At 41.1% G+C, this 16618-nt stretch overlaps 1 protein-coding gene across 3 annotated transcripts in view; it reads right to left on the bottom strand.

The window, feature by feature from the left end:
- PIP5K1B (phosphatidylinositol-4-phosphate 5-kinase, type I, beta) overlaps nucleotides 1–16618 on the bottom strand; it is a 195788-nt gene that overhangs the window by 47974 nt on the left and 131196 nt on the right. The gene's annotated exons all lie outside the window — the stretch shown is intronic.

Genomic DNA, 16618 nt, shown 5'->3' with positions numbered 1-16618 from the left:
TTTATTTCTGTGGGCTCCTGTTTCACATATTAAATAAATCTGTGCTTTTCTCTTCTTAATCTGTCTTTTGTTATATGGGCCTCAGCCATGAAGCTAGTGGTGGGTGAGGAAAGGAAATTTTTTCCTCCCCTAGTCTCTGGGCAGGTAAGCCTCTTCTCAGCCTCCCCTGCAGCTATAGGTGGTCGCGTGCTCCACCTGTGGCCATAAGCTGTTAAGATGATGCTTCTGGGGGCACAACTGGGCAAACTCTACCACTCCCTTCCCTCCCCCCAAAGAACAGAACCTTGCAACGAGAAGTTCCCTCCCCCTTTTTTCTTTACTCTTTCCATTTCCTTCCTGTAGGAGTCCCTGGATTGAGGACATGATGTATGAAGCTATGGCAGCCATCTGTGGCAACAAGGCAGGCCACTAGGCAACAAACAAGAGAAGCAAACACCAGAAAGTGAAGGATGGCACAGCAGAAAGACAGAAGAAGCCTGTATTCTTGAGAATGGACCTGACCCGGACTGCATACCTCCAAATTTTATGTCAAGTAAACGACAACGATCCTTTATGCTATTTTAAGCCAGTGCTTCCAACCTTTTTTAGTGTCATGACATTCATAGGACATGATGGCATTTGTACTGCCCTCTGGGGAATACAGAGGAGACTGGTGGCACCTGAGGTGAATTATCCTGGGGACTTCAGTGGCCCCACGACCCCTCACTGCCTTGAAGACTGAGGGGATAAATACCTCCACACATCTCTTTGTGGCTCACTAGTGGGCCTTAACATACAGGTTGGAAAGTTCTAGTTTAAGGTGTCCTTCCATGTTACTTGGCTGAAAGCATTTCTCACTAACACTCAGGCTTACTTCTGCTTGTCAATGCAAAGTGACAAGACTTATAAAATATCTTATACATTCTCTAGCAATGTATAAATATGCAACAAACACTGATCTAGGCCTAAATCACATCATATTGTACTGACTGAACTATGTGCTATTTAACTTGTGTTGTTTTTTGTCAGTTATGGGAATTTCCGCTTCCTGATTGACTATGGTCACATTTCATGAGAGCCAAAAATAACAATGCTTTCAAATTACATATTCGAGAGTATATTCACAATGGGAATTATAGAATTTAGAAGAAAAAAGTTTTATTAGTATCTAGAAATTCATTTTATGGGTCGAGTTATTATGTTTTGTTGTATCTTTGTCTGGTTTTGGTATCAGGGTCATGCTAGCCTCATAAAATGAGTTTGGGAGAAGAGCCTCAGTTTCAATTTTTTGGAATCGTTTAAAGAGAATTGGTATTAATTCCTCTTTAAAGGTTTGGCAGAATCCAGCAGTAAAGCTGTCCAGTCCTGGGCTTTTCTTTGTTGGGAGACTGCAGATAACTACTTCAATCTCATTGCTTGTTATTAGTCTCTTCAGGTTTTCTATTTCTTCTCGGTTCAGTCTTGGTAGTTTGTATGTTTCCAAAAATTTATCCATTTCCTCCAGGCTTTCAAATTTGTTGGCATGTAGTTGTTTATAATAGTCTCTAATGATTCTTTGTATTTCTACGGTATCAGTTGTAATGTCTCCTTTTTCATTTCTGATTTTTTTATTTGTGTCTTCTCTCTTCTTATTTTTAGTTAACCTAAGGGCTTATGTATTTATCTTCTCAAAAAAACCACCTTTTGTTTCATGGATTTTTTTTGTATTTTATTATATTGTTTTTTGGGTCTCTATTTCATTTGGCTCTGCTCTGAACTATTTCTTTCTGTCTGGGATTAATTCTGGGGTTGGATTGTTCTTGTTTTTCTAGTTCTTTGAGGTGCAGCATTAGCTTGTTTATTTGAAATCTCTCTGTTCTTTTGATATAAGTGTTTACTGCAATAAACTCCCCTCAATACGGCTTTTGCAGTATCCCACAGATTTTTGGTATGAAGAGTCTTTATTTTCATTCATTTCAAGAAATTTTTTGATTTTCTGTTTAATTTCTTCTTAGACCCATAGGTTGTTGAGGAACATGTTGTTTAATTTCCATGTATTTGTAAAGTTTCCAAAGTTTTGCTTGTTATTGATTACTAGTTTTAATCCACTGTGGTCTAAAAAGATACTTGAAATGATTTCAATTTTTAAAAATTTATTCAGACTTGATTTGTGACCTAACATGTGGTCTATCTTGGAGAATGTTCCATGTGCTGATGAGAAGAATGTATATTCTGTAGTTGTTGGATGAAATGTTCTGTAGATATCTGCCGAGTCCAATTGGTCTAAAGTGTAGTTTAAATCCATTGTTTCTCTGTTGATCTGTTGCCTAGATGATCTGTCCAGTGCTGAGAGAGGGGTGATCAGGTCCCCTACTATTATCGTACTGGGGTCTATCTCTTTCTGTAGGCCTAACAGTGTTTGTTTTATATATCTACATGCTTTGGTGTTAGGTGCATATATATTTATGATTGTTATGTCTTTTCACTGGATAGATCCCTTTATCATTATATAGTTGCCTTCTTTGTCTCTTTTTATTGCTTTTGGCTTAAAGTCTATTTTTGATATAAGAATAACTACTCCTGCTTAGTTTTGGTTTCTATATGTGTGGTATATCTTTTTCCATCCTTTCACTATTAGTCTGTGTGTGTCTTTACAGGTGAGGTCAGTCTCTTAAAGACAACATATAGTTAGGTCTAGCTTTTTAACCCAATCAGTCAGTCTGTGTCTTTTGAGTGAAGAGTTTAATCCATTTACATTTAGGGTTGTTATTGAAAGCTCTTTCTAATTCCTGGCATTTTATTTTCATTTATTTATTTATTTATTGGTGGCTGGCCAGTATGGGGATCCAAACCCATGACCTTGGTGTTATAAGGCTGCACTCTAACCAAGTGAGATAACTGGCATTTTATTGATTTTGGTTTGGATGTTTTAAATATCTTTTGTTCCTTTCTTTCCCTTTTTTTTTGTCTATTTTTGTTGGTTTTTTGAGGTGGTAAGATTTAGTTTCTTTCTCTTTCTCATTTGCATTTTTGTTCTACCAGTGGGTTTTATTCTTTCTTGTGTATTCATGGTAGTGATTTTCATTTTTTGGATTCCAAATGCTGGATTCCCTTGAGGATTTCTTGCAGGGCTTGCTATATGGTAGTGAACTCCCACAGTTTTTGTCTGTCTGGAAAATATACTATTCTCCCTTATTTCTGAAGGACAGACTTGCTGGTTATAGTATTCTTGGCTGGCAGTTTTTGTCTTTGGCATTTTGAATATATCATCCCATTTTCTTCTGGCCTTCAGAGTTTCTGTTGAGAAGTCTGCTGTTAGTCTGATAGGGGTTCCCTTATAGGTGACTTTATGCTTTTCTCTTGCTGCTTTTAGGATTCTCTCTTTGTCTTTGAACTTTGCCATTTTGACTATATGTGTCTCAGAGAGGCTCTTTTTGGATTGAATCTGCATGGGGCTCTTTGAGCATCCTAGATCTGAAGGTCCATGTCTCTCCCTATACCTGGGAAGTTTTCTGTTGTCATTTTGTTGAATAGGTTTTCAATGCCTTTTCTTTTCTCCTCCCCTTCTGGAACACCAATGATTTGGATGTTTGTGCACCTAAGGTTGTCTGCTAGCTCTTAGATCTTCTTCATTTTTTAAAAACTTTCTTTTTTCCTTTTTCTTGTTTGCCTGGGTTATTTCAAAAAGACTATCTCAAGATCAGAAATTCTTTCTTCTGCTTAGTCTAGCCTGCTGCTTAAGCTCTCAGTTGTGTCTTTTATTTCATCGAATGAATCTTTCAGTTGTATGAGTTCTGCTACATTCTTTTTTAAGGTATTAATCTCTTGTAAATTTCCTTCTTCATATCCTGGATTTTTTTTCTCCTTTCATTACGTTGTCTAAATGAGTCTTCTCACATCTCATTGAGTTTCCTTAAGATTGTTATTCAGAATTCCTTTTCAGACATTTCAAGGTTTTCCTGCTCTGTAGGGTCTGTTATTTGAGAATTACTGTATTCTTTTGGTGGTGTCATATTTTCTTGTTTTTTCATATTTCTAGTATCTCTATGTTGATGTCCGATCATCTGGTAGAACAGTTGATTTTTCTATTACTCTGCAGTGGACTTTGAGGAGACAGACTTCTTCTTTTTCTGGTCTCTGCTGGTGACTCCCATGTGTCAATGCAGTTGAGTGTCTGGTGGGCCTCCTGCATGATGGCTGTAGCTGCTACTGTGACAGCAAGCTGCCCTTGTAGTGGCAGTGGCCGTGGCAGTGGTTGTGGTGTACCACCCATATGGAAGGAGTGTTTTTAGCATGCTCCTGCCTTCTGCTCGGTGGTGGGGGCTGCCTACCTATTATGTTTTTTATGTGGTCTTAGGTTTGGGTACACAATGCCCTTGGCAATAATTAATTTTTCTATGTTACTGTCATTTATGTTTCTAAGAAAGTTCCTTTTATCAACTCCACTAGGGCTTACCTTACAGGGTTGATGAGTGCATTAAATAAAATATATGTGTAAAATGCTTGGCAGACTACATGGTATAGAGTATGCATCCAACACATGTTTCCTAGGGTTATCATAAACAAAAATGTAAAAATTGTGCATTGATTTATGTTAGTCATAACTCATCAGTTTAAAAATTATTTTCCATATTGACACATTAAAAGACTTTATAAACATTTTAGGTAAGTTCTAAACAAATACAAAACTCTCACCAGCCCCAGAATTCATGTAATTATTTCAATCAGAGGCCAGGTCTCAGGTGACCTACCTTCCTGTTTTGACAAAGCAGTGCCATGCTTAGGTTACATCTGAGAGCTGCATGTTCTTCAACAAGAATATCCAGTTCCCTAGTCTTCCAGAGATCACACTGAGAGGGCTTTATGTGGGAACGCTTTGTTTATTAAGAACTGTTTCTATGTCTCTAAGGTAGAAAAATGAATTTTAAATCTGTCTTAACAAAACAAGGACACATGGGATGAATGACAAGAGCCAATTGAGGAATTCTGCTCTGCCTCGGAGTGCATGGAAAATGAGCTCAATGTGTCTATTTGCACCTGAAAAATCAGATGTATTAATTATTGTTAGAAACATGGATAGAAGCAAGTGATCAATACATATCTCCATGGAATTAAAGTCTCTATAAGATGACATTGTCATTTTTGGGATCTCTTTTTACTTTAACCATAAACACCTCAAATGTTGCATTTGGATAATTGGGAAACATTTTCTAAGCATTTATGCCAAGGATAATAAAAAACACCATTAGGGAAATGCAGTTTTTACCCTTCGGCACTCTTCTTTTTCCGCAGGCATCAAAGATGACTCTGGGAAAGTCATCTTTCCTAACTCTGTTCTCCTAACTCTGCACACATCTTTCATTGAACTGAATACCTCTTGCTTTCTATTATATGTTTCTACGAATATTATAGTTTCTCAAGAGCAAAGATTTTCCATCCTATCTAGCATCTTACAGTATGTCCTGTGACTAGAAGGGCCCTCTGCCAATGTTTGGGGATATAGAGAATATACTAATAGACGTGGTATGGATCTAGCTTGAGACACTGAAAGAAGGCAATGTCCATCTGTAGAATTTAGCCCTGTCTGGTGGGGGTGGGGGGACATACCCCACATAAGTCTATTTGCTGAGGGTCGAGAAAGCTTCACAAAGGCAGAATGAATTACGTCATGCCTTAGTCACCAGAGGGTATGTCTAGTTCGCTGTGCTAGGCAAACCCTAAGGATTCATGTTTGATTCCTAAGGCAAGAGACAGACAGATGTGGGGAGGGAGGGGAACTTTAAACATGCAAGAGAGCTTTAAGTTAAAAACAAAAAGAGCTATTTTACTAAAAGTCTGTAAAACATTGAGCCCTGGCAGTATTCCTTTGGGGCCCCTCTATCAAGTAAGGGTACTCTCCCCCACGTGCCACAGAGCTCAAGGCCTTCAAGCCTCTGGTGTGAGGGGGCAAGAGGCCTAACAGGAAGTGGGCAGGAGAGATGCCTGGTGAGAAACCGTGGTGTCTGCTGAGGGATGACGAGCAAGACGGCTCTCGAGGGGACTGGATCGTTTGCACCAGGAGACACCTCTGGGACTCACAGTTTATACTTGGATGGTAGTCAACAGGGGACTTGGCATCTGCCACAGCAGATGGGGCGAGTGCCAGTGAAATCTGAGTATTTGACCGTAACCCGTTTGTTCCTACACGTAGGTGAGACCTGGCACAACTTCAGTTATATGAAAAATTGAAGAGGCACAAAAGGTAAAAAGCAGCATAACTCAGCATAGCCACCACCTTCCTATCAACATGTATCACCAGTCCTTCCCATATGTGGTACGTGGCATTCCCTTATCTGGAATGTGATGGCACTGGGAAGACCTCAGAAGCTTCACGATTTACTTTATCATGATGAGACACCAATTACAGCCAAAATACAAAGAACTCTTTCCAAAATAGCCTTTAAACTCATTGACACCCAATCAGAAACATACTCATTGTGGATTAGCCCATTATTGATGATTTTGTCTGTTTTAAAAGAGGCTGCCCTGGAGAAGGAGTCAGGAATTGTGGCCTTTAGCTCCAGTTCTGCTCTTAAGTGATGTTGCAGCCTTAGAATCTTCTCTCAGCAACTCAGTGGGCCTCTTTCCATTTATAGACAAAGACGAAGAGGCAGATGGAACATATCCCATGTAATTTCACTGACACATCCAACCCCTCTGAAACTACAATAAGGGATAAAAAAAAAAAAGGGCAGAGAAGAAGATGCTAACAGAAACAAAATTTTGGAGTCCAGAAGGCACTTGGACAGGTAGTAATGACTTAGCAAACTCGAGAGAGCTAAATTCTAAACTACCACTGAGGAAAACAAAGACATACACAGCCAGGCAAATACCCTGCCTCATACCAGCAGAGGGCTAGAAGCTCTGGGTGTTCTTCTCTGATGAGGATATGTGGATCATGGACACCAGGAGCAATTGAGAGATGAAGTGAATATATGTGTACAAGATGCTGAGACACCCAGCTCTCCTTCCTGCCAGAGGGCCCAGGAGGCTGACAGCCAGGCCTTTCCCCTCCAAGCAAGAAATGGAAAGCATCTTCCATAGGGAATCAGACCAGCTCACCAGCAAAGACTGAAAGATACTAACATTGGTTCCACTATCAGAGTCCAGCCAGATCACCTTTCAGGGAAGCCTTGCCAACAAGCCCCGCTCAGGTGCTGAAGTGTCCAGTCACTTTACAGTCTGAACAGACAAACAAGGATGTCTGAAAATCTCAGGAAAACCTCCATTATGAAAGACGCAGACTAAAACAAAAAGAAAAAAGGCAACCTGAATGAAAATTGAGACCAAAAAGGGAGAGGAGACAAAAATCAGGGCAAAACAAAAACATAATCCTAATATCCTCAGAGAGAAAGAATGACAACTATGAAATAAGAAACGATTGCTAAAAAATGAAACTTCAGTGAGCAAAAAAGAGTTCTTAGACAATATGGTAACGGAAATTAAAAACTCAGTGGAAGGATTAGGAGATAAAGTTGAGGAAATCTCTCAGAAAATAGAACAGAAAGATAAATAGATGGAAATGAAGAGAGAAAAGTAGGTAAAATTGGAGGACAAATCCAGGAGATTTTGTATGGATAAAAGGAATTACAGAAAGAAAGAAAATAGAGAGAAGTAAATAATAATAATAATAATAAAAATTTAAGAAAGTTTCCCCAAACTCAAAACATGAATTTGCAGATTCAAAAGGCCCTCTGAGTGCTCAGGACACTGGTTAAAAACCAACGTACACCAAGGCATGTCATTGTGAAATATGGAGACACTGGCTGGAAGAAGTTTCTGGAAAGAAAATACAGCCATATACAGAAGATCAGGAATCAGAACAGTACTGAATTTCTCAATGGTAACTGGAAACTAGAAGATAATGCAGCAAAGCCTTCACAAGTTTGAGGAAAAAAAAAAAAAAGATTTACAACCTAAAACTCTGCGCCAGCTAACCTAACGCTCAAGTGTCAGGGTTGGAATAGAGACTTGGATAAGCAAGGCCTCAAATATTTTGCCTCCTTTGAATCCTTTTCATACTGCAGGATGTGCTCCACCAAAACGAGGAGTAAACCAAGAAAGAGGAAGATACAGGATAGGACAAACAGGGGAACCAACACAGACAAGAGGTGACTAGGATCCCCAGAAGGAAGACCCCGAGGTAACATATGTACGTCAGGCCCCAGAGGCAACTGGTCCAGACTAGAGCAGATCAGAGGCTCTGGGGGAAACTTGTGCAATACGATGAAATGAACAGAATCTAAGGCATCTACATGGTTGGAGAAACAATGAAGTCAATTGGTGGAGAGCTTGCTGTTCCATTAAGAAAAAATACATAGAAAACTAAGCAAACAGAAGAACAACACAATTATTTATTACAAGGAAAACAAAAAAGTCATACAGGAATGAAAAACTAATCATTGTATATCATAATATTCCTGCAGCCATAATGAATTACTCAATATTGGTGTAAGCACAATTATGATGTAACTACTGTATACCGGGAGACTGGGAGGGTGAGGGAGTGAGGGTGGGGGGTGGGAAGAGTGCACACACGTGGTAGGAGTGAGATGGGGAAAAGAGCAAAATCTTCATCTTCTATGAGGGCACATCAAAAGGGTTTTGGAGAGATTCATACTATCTTTTAATTCTATTTTTCCACAAACTTTTTGAAGTAGCCTAGTATGGTGGGAAGTTAGTAGCTAATGGCTAAACCCGAAAGACCAAGATATAGCCATATAAGCATGCTATTTAGAGATATGGAATTAATTGCCAAAGGAATCGGCCAAAAGAGTTGAATGTGGCTGCACCTGGGGACACTAAAGTGTAGGGGGAGGTGACAAGTATCTGCTCTTTGTCTTAACAAATTTTATACAACTATTTGACTGTTAAACTCTGTGCATATACACCTGTCTCAGTACTGGACAGATCATCTAGGCAACAAACCAACAGAGAACAGTTAATCTATCAGATGCAGAGAAGGAATCTATGATTATTAGAGGGGGGAAGGGGAGGGGGAAGGGGGAAAGGAAAAGGGGAGGGGGAGCGGAGAGATTGGGTAAGGGGCATAAAGAATAAGTATGATTTGTAACAATGAATATGCTAATAAAAAGACTGTGCATATAATGCTGACACAAACATAAATAAATAAAGGGCTAGAGGACATGATGACATGTCCCTTCCATTTCCAAGTGTCCGTGATGTGCTCAGGGTGAGTTTTGCTACTGGGATTGAGAAAGCACCAGGAGGAGGGGTGGGGAAGGTGAAGAGGGAAAGACTTGAGCCATTTTCCAAAAGAGCTTGGACTTGGCTTTGGCACACCTGCCTGCTCTTCTGTCCTCATGCAGTGATGACGAAGGAAATGGCTGGTGACAGCAGCTGGAATTATGAGGGCATCGACCCAGATGCATTCACATCTAAATGAAAGATCAAACACCTTTTCCCAGACTAAGTGCTTAAAGACTCAGAAGTACCCTCCAGTGTGATGAGAAACAATGAGAGCAAAAACAGAGAAGCTCTATCATTATTTTCTTCCCAAGTAGCCATCAGGATGACACTTTCATTTTAGCCAAATCCTTCACTGAGAAAACAAGTCTGATCATTTTTTAGGTTCTTTTGTGACCTTCCAAACACTAATTTTTAATATGGCTGGCCAGAAAAATAATGAGCTCCTTTACATCAGTATATACTTCATCTTTATTACTTTATCCTTGAAAACAGGCTATTAAATAATTACATTTTAGTTTAATGTTATTCCGAATGGAGAGTTTATCATTGCCTCCTAATTCCTTCATTACGCTTACCTAATTCTCCTGCCACCCACACCTATCATGAGCTAAAGGCAACAGTCAGGTTGTGGTAGACGCAGTGTCTGCAGGGAGGCTGGGCCCGCTCAGTTCTCTGAAGTCAGTGAGTTCTCAGCAGCAGTTTTACGTTGGGGACTTCCATGGTGAAATTCTTTCCCCCAAAGACCAACAAGCCATCTAAATCACAGGAGATAAAGCTGGCTACTGTGGGATAATTCCACAGATAACAGGAGGATGAAACAGAGGATGTCAGGATCAACTTTAGACTTGCCTTGGAAGAAGTTATGTTTGTTACTCTTCCTGTATATTGAGGTATATCCGAGAAACAAAACTAAACATGGGATTCTGGCAGACCCTGCGCTCAATGGCCCCTGGGTGGAGGAACTGGTAACACGAGCCTGGGGAAGTTCACCCATTCAGGATCGCAGGCCCTGGCAGTCATTGCTGCTTTGTATGTGACACAAGAGCCAGACCAGAGGCCAAGGCTCAGAGGGAAATGTAACCGGTGGGCCAAAAGGGAACGTCTCCCAGAGACACCAAAGTGAAGGCGGATGAATCGAGATAGACAAGCCTGTGGGGGGCTCCTCGGCCAGGAGTTGTCTAGGGTGGGAAGCTAACTTGCACAAGCCCGGCTTCACCAAAGGATACCACTAGCTGCCAGCTGCCAAACGGATAGAGCAAAACGGTCAGGATCGGCAGGGGACTTCTCAGGGTCCAGAAGGACCAAACCGACCTTTAAGCAGAGGGAGAGACAGTGAAGCCCAGATGAGCAGAAAGAGAGTTACTCTGCATAAGTACGAATTCAAGGATCTCTGTAGACTCAGGAGGTCAAGAATAGCTGCTGAGCAGAAACCAAGTTTGGCCTCAGGTCAGAGGTCCTGAGCTAGGAAGCAGATTTGGGGTAGGCTGGAGCATTTCCCAGAGGTGTTGCTAACTTAAAATTCCTTTAAGGAAAGGGTGCTTTTGCTTAGGATCCATCCAAGCTGGCCTCAGGTCAGAGGTCCTGAGCTAGGAAGCAGATTTGGGGTAGGCTGGAGCATTTCCCAAAGGTGTTGCTAACTTAAAATTCCTTTAAGGAAAGGGTGCTTTTGCTTAGGATCCATCCAAGGAGGCCTGAGGTAGGAGAAAGGAACTGAGGTCCTGTTCTCCTTACTATAATCTAAAAACACATCCATTTTGCTATGGTTTTGTATTTCAGGCATTACATGTTATGTCTTTTTAATTCCTTAAAGAGCCCAGCTGTGTCTCAGCTGAACCATAAGGCAGACATTATTTCACTACTCAATAAGGCTAGAGAGGAAGAGGAGATTACCTCCAAAGAACTTTCCTCTTACACACTGGTGTGCCTAAGAATTCCTTGAGGAGCTTGCTAATATGCAGATTTCAGGGTCCTATTTCTAGATACAGGTACATAGATGTAGGAACTGATCACACTGAGAAGCACTTTTCTAGAGGTTCAATGAAGGATGGAAGAGAATTGAGAAGGGTCTACAGAGTTCCACCACCAGCAAAGCATTCTTCCAGAGGCATGGTACTAACAGTTGAAGTCAAGGGACATAAAGGTGTAGTTTTTTGGTCCCAGAACTAAGAGACAGAATAAATAAAGAGGTTATTTTTTGGTAAGTTGGGATATCCAAAGGTTGGCTGGCAGTTGATTACTATTTTTTTTTTCCAGTATGACATCCATAAATTGGATCCATTAAAAAAATCTTAGTAATACATTGTAAAGCTACACAACTATGCCAGTTGTCGGGTTGAGGCAATAGCTACGCTAATTGTATGGCTAGGCATTTCATAACTAAAGCCAAAACGTTTCATTATTTTAGTTATACTAAGTTTCCATTTGTTTTGTCAGGACTAGGGCTCAGACCCTCCAAACCCATTGTACAGACTGGGTCACCAGACCCCTCACCTGCCAGGCTGGGTCACAGACCCCTCACACACAGGTCCATGCTAGGTAATTGGGAAAAGATCCCAGGAGCCATTGGCAGATGACACGAGCTCAGTCCTCAGCTGCATCTTGGTGGCCTCTTGGTGCATCCCAGGCCCTGGCAGCAACAGCTTGCAACAACAGCCTCCAGCAGCGTAGTAGCCTCCCTGCAGCCCCCCAGTGGCATCCTGGAGGCAGTGGGCCCCATAGATCAGAGCCACTCATCCTTTATAATTAAGTCCATAACCAAGGACACCTGGGCAGACATACACAATTACATTAGACAATAGCTAAGGAACACCTGGGCACACGAGTATATTTACATCAAATGCTCAGCAAAAGGCTGAACATCTGAGGGGCTCTGACCATTTTCCTATATTTTCCCTACATACACGAAAAGCATAGAAATATTACCATGCACCAATTTTTCAAAATGTGAGCGTTCTTTGAATTAATGTTGAATCCTAAATTACTCTTCATAAAATGCCAGATATCTGAAAAATTCACTTCAATTTCCTGCCCATGCAGAAATATACAAGGGATCATTTGAAAAGCTAATCACTTCAGATGTAATTCTATAATTTGTCAAAAGAAGAAAAAAAGGCATCTGGTAAAATCCAGGTGCAGACTAATGTGATGTAAAACCGTGATTTTTTTTTTCCCCCCCCTGGGGGTGGAGAGGGAAAGCCAGACTAACAGGCATATTAATCTTCTATCAGGTTCCAGTTTTCTGTGCATGTGCCCAGTCACACTGGAAAGAGATGTGATACTACTCAGGTTCAGCAGTAATCCCAGCATGCCTATGATGATCCTAATTCCTAAAATGAGATATCCTTTTCTTGGGAAGCTGGGGAACAAAGGAGGTTTTTGCTTCAGGATCCTGGGGAGTGTTATTTTCCGCTACACGTGTCACCATTTGCTTGATAACCTACTTTCCTAACACCAGGAAAACGTTAAGTCCTCTTCATTACAAGAAGGATGGAGGTTCAATCCTATTTTTTCCCCAACTATGTGTGTGCTCCAGACTCAGTTTTATTCAGCTGATGAGATGGGGTGGGGTGGTGGGTTCATAAACGAGGTGTTGGTCATACAGTAAAAGTGTTTTGCTAGGGCAAGGCTGGTGGCTACCCTGCTTCCAAACTGTGTCTGCGGCACTATCACAGGTGGCCTCACCTGGGTTCCTCAGCCTTACAAACCTCTTTGTGGAATTCTTGAGCTAGAACCTTTTTATCTACCCCATGCATTTGGAATTAGTTAAGACATTTCTATGAGTATTTACAACCAGCAACTACTCTATCGCAGCACCAGGGAAAGTGTATTGACTGTCAGACTTACTTGTTGGTAAATACTGGCATCTTTAATTGCACAGATAATTAAAAAAATTACAGCTACTTACATACTACTATTACATTGGCATGTTAATAAATTGGTTCTATGATTCCTTTTATAAGAATCTTAATTGATTCTTGTACCTGCATGCACACCCTACCTTTGTAAAGCTTTGATCTTTGTAATTTTTTTTTTTAAGACCTTGCCTCTATCTAGTTTTCTGTTGTTGTTTTAATACTTTAACATTTACATACTGGCCAGCTGCCAAAATTTTTTTTAACATTTATTTGCACAATGCTTGTGGGATACAGCTTTTGGTTTCAACACATGCATACACGGCACAATGATTCACTTAGTGTAGGTAGCATAGTTTTGTGCCCAGTAGCCTCCACTTTTCCTCCCTCCAACCCCCCACCTCTGGTGACCATTATTCTACTCTTTACTTCTATGAGAATCACTTTTTCTTTTTCTTTTTAGATTCCACATATAAGTGTCAATCTAGTTTTTGCTCTGTATATTGGGGCTGTTATTTACATACTGTCTGAACTCTACTTTGCAATGCAGGGGCCGAGAGTCTGTAAACTACATTCTGCAGCCTCTTTTGCCAGGTTCTGCTGGTCGAGACACTGCAGGAGACAGATGAGAAGGCGGAAAAGGACAGAAGCCTCTGGCCCTCCTCTCTCTCATTTTCCTTTCTTCCTTCTTTGGGTGGTGTCTCTGGAGGTGGCTGTGTTCTTGACACTCTCCCAGCTCTTTAGGTGGTATCCTCCTCCATTGTCCCTGCTCCTGGGGTGGCAGCAGGTCTCTAGGTGGGAGCACGCCTTAGTGACACTAAGTTTTGGTAAACTTGGCAGGGCCAACGCTGGCTCTGTTTCCTGCAGTCACTTTCCTGGGTGTCTGCAACTTCTCCCTTCAGTCTTCCAGCCTTGCCACAGTCTGTAACCAATCACCTTTGAAATTCCAAGTGTGTTTTCTGTTTCCTGGGATGGACTCTGACTAATAATGTATTCCATGATGGCTTTTTTTTTTTTTTTTTTTTTTTTTTTTTTTGCCACAATTACATCTTGCCCCTTACCATGGAACTTATGTGGACACTACAAGGTGTCGGTGTCTCGAAGCACTTGGTTATTTTATTTCAACAAATGCTTTAATGGGGCTTACTATATGCCAGGAGGTATTATAAGTGCTTTCCAATTATTACTTCATTTAATCTTTATAACAACCCTTTGGGGGCAGTAGTATAATGATCCACACTTTATAAATGAGGAAACTGAGGCACATATAGTAAAGTAACTTGGCCAACATTAGACAGCTAGACGTAGTAGTTTGAGGGCTAATGCCCTAAGTGATGTTTTATAATAATGATAGAGCAAGAGAAACACTTGAGGTGGCAGGGCAAGAAGGACTGTCTGTAAGGTAGGAGTGACCAGATAAAAAGCATAAAAGCACAAGGAGTCTGGAGAGGTCAGATTCAATATTCAGCATCAACAAGAGCATGATCCTGTGACGGGCGGTGCAGCCCTGGACTGGCGTCCACGTACAGCAGGTGCCTGCGATGTCCACAGCAGACACTGCACGTGTGCTCCATCCCTGCCGTGAGGTTAGGGTTAGAGAACTGGAATCACCAGGAAGCTCTTGCAACCAACTTTCTTCTCCCCTCGTTTTATAAGTAATGAAGGTTCCTGTTAATCTCGCTACGTCAACAGAAGATACAGGACTTTCTAAATCAAGCAGAAATATCTAACAAAAGTCTCTTCTCCCTTATAATGTAGTGATATGGCGTTCCCCTGGAAAATTGGAAATAAAAACGTGAGGAAATAGCTATTTTAGGTTTCTTATGAATTTAAATCAATATGATATATTTTTAAAGTGTTTGACTATTCTGTTGCTAACATCTTTGGAAATGAAAATACTCAAAATTACCTGGAAAAAGAAAAAATAGATGAGGAAGAAGAGAACTTGGCAGATGTCACTGAATTTTCGTTAAAGGCATCATCTATGACTTGCCTAAGATGCGACAGTGCAGATGAGGGCAGCTGTTGAATAACTGAGGCTCAAACCTTATCCTCTATTTCAGTGCTATGGGTGGACGTCACGGCTCCACTTTTCAGCCATATGAACTTTGGAAAGTTACCTAATGTTGCTAAGCATCAAATCCTCACCTTTAAACTGGAGATAATAAATATATTTACCTTACAGAGCTGCTGTGAGAATTATATGACTTCATGCACGTAAAAGGCTTAACACAGACCCTTAATAAGGTCCAATAATGAGCTATTATTGTATTTGTTATTACTAATACTATTATTGATGATTTGAAATATGACTAGTACTATGATAGAAAAATTACCTTAGCAATGATGTTTTTAATAAGAAAAATTAGCCAATGACTTCTAAGACAAAAACACCATTAACAGAAGCCCACCATTTTGCCTAATAACTAACCATTTAGTTATTAAGCAATAAAAAAAAAGGGGGGGGGAGGTGGTGGTTCAAACACAGGGCCAGAATTCATAATAGGAAAAAACCAACTAGGCTTCTGTGCATAGCACACAAAAAGGATAAAAGGATGATATGAGAAGTATTTGGAGACCATGATGTAAGGCTGGTCTGGTGAAAAGAACAGGAGACTTGGACCCTAAAGACCTGTGTTCCAACTGAAGACCTACTAGCATGCTGTGTGGCCTTGCATATGTCATCTAAGGTGTCTCCATTTTCATTTCCTGATCTTTTAAACAAATCTACATGAAGATCTCTAAACTTCTTTGGGATGGCTCTACTCGTATGTCTTTAAATCTGAGGGGTAAGCAATTTGTGGGGAGGGGCTTGTGGCTAGAGGCAACATTGCTACCCCTCTCCTAGGTTTGCGTTCCTCTAAAGGTGGAAGAAAGTGGTACAGGATCACTGTCAGATCTCCCGGGTCAGCCTCTGAGATCTCGAATGCTGGACTCATCAATTAGGGAGAGTTTGCCTTTATCTGCAAATGACCACTGGCTTTTCCTCTGACATGTTTGTCTTTCTCATGATACTCCAAAATGTCTCCTGGATGAGCCAACTATTAGAAATAGCCACTAGCAAAACCCAAGACTGGGTAGGGTGGCAATGCTGGGAAAGGCCTCTCTGATGGGGAAAGCATGGACATATTGGAATGAAGTAGGCTATCCTTCCTTATGGATAATCAGACCTTTAGCTTTGCTGCCAACTGTGCAGGAAATCATGAAAAGAATTAATAATCATGTGTGCAACCTATTTCTACAACACTAAATTGAATTGCTCTTATCTTTGAGATAAAACACATTGTCCTCTTATTTCGTAGGGCTCAATTTATACCTCCTTTAAAAGAACAGACTTCTGGGGCCGGCCCGGTGGCGCACTGCGCTAGTGCACCACTTGGGAAGTGTGGAGGCGCTCCCGCCGAGGGTTCGGATTCCACATACAGACCGGTTCCCGCTCACTGGCTGAGCGAGGCGCGGGGGCAACACTGAGGGTTGCGATCCCGTTGCCGGTCCCGGTCCGGTACGGGGGCGACACTGAGGGTTGCGATCCGTTGCCGGACACGGAAAAAGACAAAAAA

Source organism: Galeopterus variegatus, unplaced genomic scaffold (assembly GCF_000696425.1).
Source record: "Galeopterus variegatus unplaced genomic scaffold, G_variegatus-3.0.2 Scaffold2142, whole genome shotgun sequence".
NCBI classification, from domain to species: Eukaryota; Metazoa; Chordata; class Mammalia; order Dermoptera; family Cynocephalidae; genus Galeopterus; species Galeopterus variegatus.
Note: the sequence above shows the minus strand (reverse complement) of the source record. Positions and strands in the feature narration are given on the sequence as shown.